Genomic DNA, 8,760 nt, shown 5'->3' with positions numbered 1-8,760 from the left:
GAAAGATTAATTTGAGAATATCCATTTCACATTTCTGATATTCCTTTAGATCTTTGCATGATGGTGATGTATTCCTCCCTCCCAGACCCCTCAATCTATTCTTTCTTCTTTCTATACCATCACTCACCTTGTAACATATTGTATGAAATTCTCTTTTCTAAATTTATTCTCTCTCACCACTTACTTCTTTCAGGCTACAACCACCAACTCTTCAAGCCACAGATTCTTACTGTCCACTGACACTGCTCAGGTTCCTAGACCAGTGTGGGGCACATAGTAAACACCAGTCAATGCCATGTGAGTGAATCTGTGAATACATTCATTTAGCAAATCTATGCTACACTAATTGCTTATGATGGGCATGGCATTGTACACTAAGAAAAAATCGATCAGCTGGCTTGTCCAGAGATAAGAGTCTCCCTAGGGAAGAAATGCCTTTCTGATAACAGGAAATGTTCACAGCACCTCAGGGTGTCAGCGTGGTGGGGCATCATAAAGCAGTATCCAAAGACTGGAAAGAACCCTTAAAGAGATTAGAGTCTTTTCTAACCCTAGAGTTGCTATTTTTATAGACACAGTTTTCTTAAAATGAGAAGTAGCCATTATTTTGGTGTAAAGCAGAGCTTCTCCAATGCCAATATATCATACTTGTCATCACCCAATTTTTACCCAGAATTCTAACTAAATGTGAATGGAACATTGCCTTTTCTTATTAAGAAAAAAAATCTTGCTAGAGGAAGCCAATATAAATCATTCTATTTGAACATTCACTTATAGAGAAGGAAATTCTAGGACTCTATTAAACATATTAAATACACAGCTTGCCTCTGAATTGGAGTTGGCCCTAATCAGGGTTCCTGTGGAAAGAGGATTCCTTAGGCAGCTCTTTTAGGACTAAGTACAGCTAATCCAAAGATTTGTCCTTATGATACACCCTGGCCCTTCACTAGGTAAATCAGATTCCATTCCAGGAATGCGATATACACACACACACACACACACACACACACACACACGCAGTAGGGTACATAAGTAGAACAAAAACTGAAATGTCATGGTTTGATCTGAACTGTAGATCCTAGAAGCTACAAACTGACTGCCTAACTATTGGATGTTATCATTTGAATCCCAGGTTGTTAATATTTTTTGAATGACTTGCCAACATTCAAAAATCAGAAAAGCTCATGCAAAAAAATGTGGGCTTTCAGTCTTCCTTGAAAACTCCAGAAGCTCTGGCAGGGCTTTTGCTGCTGGCCCACAGGACCGCAACTGGCTGACTCTTCGACAGGACATGTAGTTTCCAGAGTGCCACAGTCCGGGCCACGCCCTGCCTCTCTTCCCAGGCTGCTGCTCCATTTCCCTGCCACTCCTAGTGCAGCTGTGAAGAGGGACCAGAGCTATAAGCGAGCAGAAATTATGCAACAGTATGGCATGGGCTCAAACCATTTTTCCCTTAGCAAGAGAACCCATTTTTCCAACAAAATGTTGCTTGGAGCTGCATAATTTGAGCACTAATGAGGAAAAGGATGCCACTGAGTAGACAAGGAGGCAAGTAGACATCAAGATGGGAGAAGCAGAGGCCTCTGCTTTCCCAGAGGCCCATTCTCTTTCTCCTTTGTTCCTATGACAGTGGCCCCACTCATCCCATTACTCATTTCCAGCCCCAAGAGAGCCTAATCAGACTGAGTTCAGGAGGGCTTCGGTGACTCATCTCAAGTTGTACCCAAGCAAGAAAGAACAAGGCTTAATACCAGTTCTGTTTCTTCCTCCTGGTCTGATACACTGCTTCATCTCTGAATGATAACACAAATCACTTCAATTTACAGAGCCATAGAATTGAATGCCTTAAGAGTCTGATATCCAGTGGGGGTGAAACGTCAGCCAACTTTAAGTACAGAAACTTAGATGTCCAGTTTAGACCACCTTCCATGACACTGCTATGTCCTGATGTCTCCTACCTTGTCATTAAAGTGTTCCAATAAAGAATGACAACATATCCTTCCTTCAGTTCTCTTCTTTTTAAAGATGGAAGAAAGGAAGCCCTGAAAATCTAAGATACTTGGCAGTGCCTGGTACAGAGCTTTCGAGAGGCACAAGAAAGTTTCCTAGACTATGAGCTTTAGAACATAGCTTTTCAGGTCCTTGGAACTGCACTCATAAAATAAGTTAACATGGTTACTCACAATAAATACCAATCTAGATACAGAGCTTGCATAACCACTCATTATATATCCACAGCACTGTACCATCCATAAAACAGGACCATTTGAGAAATATGCTCAGCACGTGATCTAACACCAGAGCGTAAAATCAGTGACCTTTGGTCCAACAGAAGAGATAGCACTCAAGTGAGAAAGGTTTGCCCTCTTTCACCCTCCTCTCAACAGCCAGTAGAAAAAAATGAGCCCTCAAATTTTGTTTTAGGGGTGATTTCAATGACATAAGTAACAAAAAAAATAATAAAATATTTTATTGCTTGTCATTCTCTTCTTGAAATCAAGAAGGATTTCTGGTATGTTGGTTTTTTCTACCTTTCTTGTCTTGTGGTATTGAGAAGTATCTGCCCTCCATTCTAAAGGGGCTGGTTCTTAATTAAACTAAATGTATTTTGAGAACAGCTTGAATGAGCAACTCTTAAAAGTAAAAGGAAATTTGGTGCTCCTACATGAATTTCCCTGGGGCCATCATGACTTCAATTTTCCTTTGCACAACTCCAAGTCAGCTGGGTGGCCAACAAATATTGGGTGGCCAACAAATATTGGGTGGCCATTTATTTGTGTCAAGCAGTAGAGATACAGCAGTGGATAGGAAAAACAAGGTTCCCACCATCAAGGAGCAGAAGACCAACAATCAACAGGGAAACAATACAGAAAGAGATCCTTGCAAGTACGGATGAGTGCTATGAAGAGAATACAATAGGTCACCATAGTGGCAGGAAGGAAAAAGAGAAGTGCTTTTCTAATGTCATTAGGGATGGTAACTTTGAGTAAAAGGGGGTACCCATAGGAATAGAGGTGGACCTGAGTTAGGAGGAAGCTTGGCAAGTTGGTGAGGTGTGGGAGGAGGCCCTGTGATCAAACCAGAGCAAACAAATGTGGAGGGAACAAGATGACATTGAGAAATAGCTCAAGGTCAGATCCAGTAGGCAGCTCATAGTCAGGAGCTCAGTCACGGTAGAAGGCCATTTGAAGGTTTTGGATAATGCCATAGTTTGAACCTTGAGAGTCCCCCAAAGGTTCATAAGGTAAAGGCGTGGCCTCCAGTGTGGTATTACTGGGAGGTGGTGGAACCCTAAAGAGGTGGGTCCTACTGGGAGGTCTATGGGTCATTAGGGTTGTGCCCTCAAAGGAGACTGTGGGACCCTAGTTCCTTCTTTCTCTTTTTCACCTGGTTTTGAAAGGTTTTACTCTACCATGTGCTCTCACCATGATGTGCTGCTCTGTCACAGGCCCAAAAACAACAGGGCCAACTAATAGAGCCATGAGCCAAAATAAGCCTTTTCTCTTTCTAAGCTGATTGCCCCAGATATTTTTTATAGTGACAGAGAGCTGACTAACACAAGGAGCACACTAGTCCCCTCTTATCCATGTTTTCACTTTCCATAGTTGCACTTATCTGCAGTAAACCCTGGTCCAAAAACATTAAATAGAAAGTTCCAGAAATAAATAATTCATATATTTTAAATTGCACATAACATTCTGAGAACCATGAAATCTAAAGGTGTCTTGCTTTATCTCATCCAGGTTGTGAATGCGCCACCTTCCCATTAACCATTTAGTACCTGGATTTAAGGTTGACTGTCTCTGCTTGTGTTAAGTAACCCTTATTTTATGAATAATGGCCCAAAGCACAAGAGTAGCCATGATGACAGTTCAGATATTCCAATCAAAGGCCAGAAAGTGCTCTCTGTAAGTAAAAGGTGCAAGTCCTCAACCTTAATAAGGAAAGAAAAAAAATTTTATGATGAGGTTGCTAAGATCTATGGTAATTACACATGAATCTTCTGTGAAATTGTAAAAAAAGGAAAGAAATTTGTGCTCCTTGCTGTTGTGCCTCAAACCACAGAAGTTACAGCATGTGATGAACGCTTAGTTAAGAAAGACTAAGCATTAAATTTGTGGGTGGAAGACAAGAACAGAAAATGTGATCCAATGGAAATAAATATGTTGCCAGAAAGCAGTGAGCCAATAGGAAGACTTGAGCAAGGAATCTCCTGAATCCAATGACACCAAGCCATATATTGAAGGCAAGTAAGGAATGGTGCCATAGATTCAGGGATAGGTTTGGATTGAAAGATACAAAATTATAGGAGAGACTGTATCTGCCAATGAAGAAGCTGCTGCCACATTTCTGGCAGAACTGCAGAAGTTGATTAGGGACAAAGGACACCAACCACAACTAGTCTTCAATTGCAATAAAACCACAGGGTCCTGTACTATCAGTGGTTCCTGAGATCCACTGGGAATCTTAGACCATATCTTCTGCAGATATGGGGGACTATAGCAATGCAGCCTAACTTCTGCGTTAGAAGTATCCTACTGACTAATGTGTGGTCGACGAACTAGGAGAAAAGGGCAAAAGTGAAGGGTCAATGGTCCCTTTAAAAGGTGGCTCCAGTCGGCCAAGGACAAGATGGTGATGTTTAATCAGGTTTGGAGCAGTGATGATGCCTGATCCATTACAGACTTTCTGATGGATTGGGTATGTGAACAAAGGTTAGGGGTGAGGCTTCAGCTTTCTTTTGAAACAGCAGAATGGACAGTAGCAGCATAAGGTCAGCACACAATTAATCCCTCTTTGCACCTTAAAATGGGGCTGAATAGGAAACATTCCAAATAAATACTCAAAGTTATCCCAAAAGGAGTCTTTCGTCTTGCTCACTCATTGTAATGTCTTCCTGTGGAGGACTTTAGGAATATCTTCCCAGGCTATTTAGAGCCTCTTCTCCAGGAACTATCACATACCTTTGACTGTCTAAAATGGGGCAGCGGATTGTCCCTGGACTTGTCCCAAGTGACTGGCCCTGGGAATGGACACCTGGCACAAGATGGTTACAGTCAGACTGTCCTCTGAGAATTCAGAGTGAAGGAGCAACTTGGTCTATGAGACGACTGACCTCCTGCTCTATCCCTCCCCCAGCAGAAGCTGCCCTACCTACTCCTGGTCTATGATGATATCGGGTCCCACCATTATCAGGACCCCTTATCACCTTCACCCCTGCCTCTGCCAACCAACACAAGAAGCCAGGACTAAATGAGAGTCTCGTGATCCCCCTAGACTGTCATCGTCATGTACTTTTTCCTATCCCCTTTTCTGACCCACCTCCCAGCCCTCTCCTATTCTCAAAAATCCTTCTGCTGTGTTCTGTGAAACCCAGAATCCATGACCAAAAACATCTCCTGCTCTTCACTCCTTATCAGAACACTCCCTTAGCTCCCATGTCCTAATTCAGTGGTTCTTAAACACTTGGACTTTAAGACACTCTTAAAAATGTTTGGGCTTTTATTTGTGTGGCTCATATCTGTCCACACTTACTAGATATGAAATTAAAAATGAAAATTAATTTAAATTTAAAATAACAATAATAACATCGCCACATATTTTATGAAAAATAATTATGTTTTTCCAAAACAATAAGAGCACTTTCTATAGCATTTTATAGAAGGATAGCATTTTATAGATTTCCACAAATCTCTCTAATCTGTGGCTTAATGGAAGACAATTGTATCTATTTCTACCTTCAAGCTGATGTATTTCACACATCATGTAACCTCTGGAATGGCTGAGTATCTGTGATAAAATGAGAATGGAAAGGTCAAATAATATCTTATATTTCTATATTTCTATGAATATAATTTGGGGGTTGTGAGTCTCTGACAGGGATTTCTGAAGCACAGTTGGAGAATCACTGTTCTAACTGATCTGTTTCTCTTATGAGGGCTCTTTCTGCCCCCAGGTCCTCTAAAATGGTGTGATTTCTCTTCCAGACTCTTTGCAGCACTGTACTGAAAGGTAGAGTATCTGTTTATCTTGTTAGTCATTCCACAGCCAGACCACAATCCCTCCTGAAAAGTCCCCTCTCCTTGTTGTGGTCATTGCGGACTCCAGGGTTATCCCCATCTTTCCTTGAAGTTGTCATTCTTGGTTTATATACTGCTACTGTTGTATTTCTTGGTCACTACCTATAGAAAGTCTTTCCAATATCCTGGCAGTTCAGATCCTTTGCCTCCACACCAATAACATTGTCCACAGCCCACACTTACTCCCATGGTCAGCCTTTACCTTGTCATTTCCCATGAACACCTTCTTCACTCTCCCATGAACACTTTCTTCACTCTCTTACCACCACTGCCCATCTTTCTAGGTCTCCCTCTAGTACTCCCACAACCCATCCACCTTCATCTCCCCAGATGTTCTCGTAGGACACAGCTCATCCTCCTGTCCTTATTCCTCACCTTACTTGGATTACAAGGTCCCATTATTTTATTAACTCCTTCACATAAATACTGGACACTCTGGCCCTGTGTTCACCTCACTGTGTTTGCTTTGCTATGGCAAAACCTTGTTCAATCTGATTCTTCTTCTACTCTGTCCTCACACTCGAATAAACTAAAGAAATTCACACAACCACACTGCTGGTGTTACTTTAAATTCACATTCATACCCTTTAGGCCCTTAATGCCTTCCAGCACCCACCTGATTTCTCCAATACACCCATGTTCCTCTCTCCCACTGCCTTTCTTCAACTTTCCAAAAGTTCTCCCACATCCTTACTCTCACACGTGAACCTTCCTTCCCTTTGCATGAAAATATGGAAACTTCCATGGGCTACCACCATTTCTATGAACCCATGCGAATCTGGAGCCATATTTTGCCTTCCTCCTCCTAACTGGGAATGAGAGGCCAGGTCCAATCTTCCACTGGGCACCAGTTCCTGTCTCTCCTCTCTCCTTCCCGTGGGGAATGCAGGATGTTCTCTTGCCCTACCAATGTGCACAGAGCAAAACACCACAGAAGAGTTAGCCCTAGTCATTGATTTTCATTTTTCTTTTCTTATTCTTTGACCTTCTTCAATCAATTTTTTCACCCTCTCCATCCTGCTGAAACTGCCTGTTGCCTGTACTCATGATTTCCTTGACACACGGCAGCCAACAAATAGCTATTGATGGAGTAAGTGAATGAATCTTCAGATAGTAGAAATTCCACAGCAGCAGGTCATACACACAGATGTGCACACACGAGGAGACAGAGGTGAGAGAAAGGAAGGAGGACAGAGAGGAGCCTGGTCCCTGTTCCTATGAAGCCTGGCTTGGCCTTGTTTCTATGAGACTGCTGTTATTTGAGGTAGTGGATTCCAATGTCCAGGGAAGACTGTCCTTTGACACCCAGATGTCTTGACCATAACAGCCATCTCTTGCAGTATGAGCAAAGCTTAGAGTCAATCAATCCCTCCTGCCAATGTGGGGAAGAACCCTCAGCTTGAGACTGAGACCTGGTGGTAGCCCCTTTCATCCACTGGAGTTATCGAAATCTCATCTGCTAATCTGACCTGTTTCTAGGGGATTCCATGGAGCCTAAGTGAGGTTTCTGAGAGCTATGTGAAATATTTGGTATGGCGCTTGGCACATGGTGACATACTTTTTAGTGGCAAAAGAAAAATATTTAAGTATAACATTCAAAATAAGAGATCTTTGTATGTTTATTGCCCATAGTGTTTGTTCTGCCAGATAAATACTCTCAATTCCTTAACAGTAAAGCCAAGTACTGTACTCTGTTCTCAATTTGGCTAACATTTCTTTATATATTCACATGTATTATAATACTGCATACAGTTGAATATAAAGAAGACTCCAGTAAGTGGCCCAAGAACATGAAAATAAAATGATAGTTTTAAAAGTAAAGCATGGCATACATACCTTCCCTACTGCAAAAACAGATCAAATAAAAATAAGCAGCAAAATCATTTAAATCTAACGTGACAATGAGGAAAATAATCTGCATTGGATGTATAAAAAAGCAAATGGTATAAACAAGATGTGTTCATGTTTACTTATTCTTGTTTGTGGAGGAGAGGGAGAGAAAGGAAGGAAGAGGTAGAAAGAGAACAAGATGGAGTTTTGAACCAGGTCAGTTCATCTAGGCCAGTGGTGGCGAACCTACAGCACACTTGCTGCAGCAGGCTGTTTGTATCCCTGGGCGCTCTAAAAGGTTCACCATCACTGATCGCAGCTACAGTTGAGAGACACGGAGGTTAAGAAATCAAAAACATTTCACAAGGCGACCTGGTCCTCTTTCTTCAGACTCAGAGCCAACTTCACAAAGCGTCCTGGGTACATAATATACCCACCATGTGGCCCCCATATAAAGTGAGGTTCTAAGCCTTCACTCATGCTGATTAAATTCTCCAGAGACTGACGTATAACCTAAGATACTGATGAATATATACTCAGCTTGGGTGTCTAGGACTCTGCCTACAATCACATAGACAAATTTTCTCTCTAGATGAAAGAGTCACCATTAGTGGGCAATGTACTCATTTTCCATTTCAATCTAAACCTTCCTTTGCAAAGTGGAATTCACATTATATTCCCAGTTTTGCTGTGCCTCTTCACTTTTTCCATCCTCTCTCTTTTTCTCTCTCAGACATGCACACACAAATGTGAAATCTATGTAAAACAATTCTAACTGATATGAACGCAAATCTCAGGCATACAATGCAGTGACACTTCATAAGCAGAGTCTCACTTCTTAGACAAGACC

This window comes from Heterocephalus glaber, unplaced genomic scaffold (genome assembly GCF_053883595.1).
Source record: "Heterocephalus glaber isolate CG9 unplaced genomic scaffold, H.glaber_assembly_v1.0 deba00000594, whole genome shotgun sequence".
NCBI lineage: Eukaryota > Metazoa > Chordata > Mammalia > Rodentia > Bathyergidae > Heterocephalus > Heterocephalus glaber.
This window is presented reverse-complemented; position numbering follows the sequence as displayed.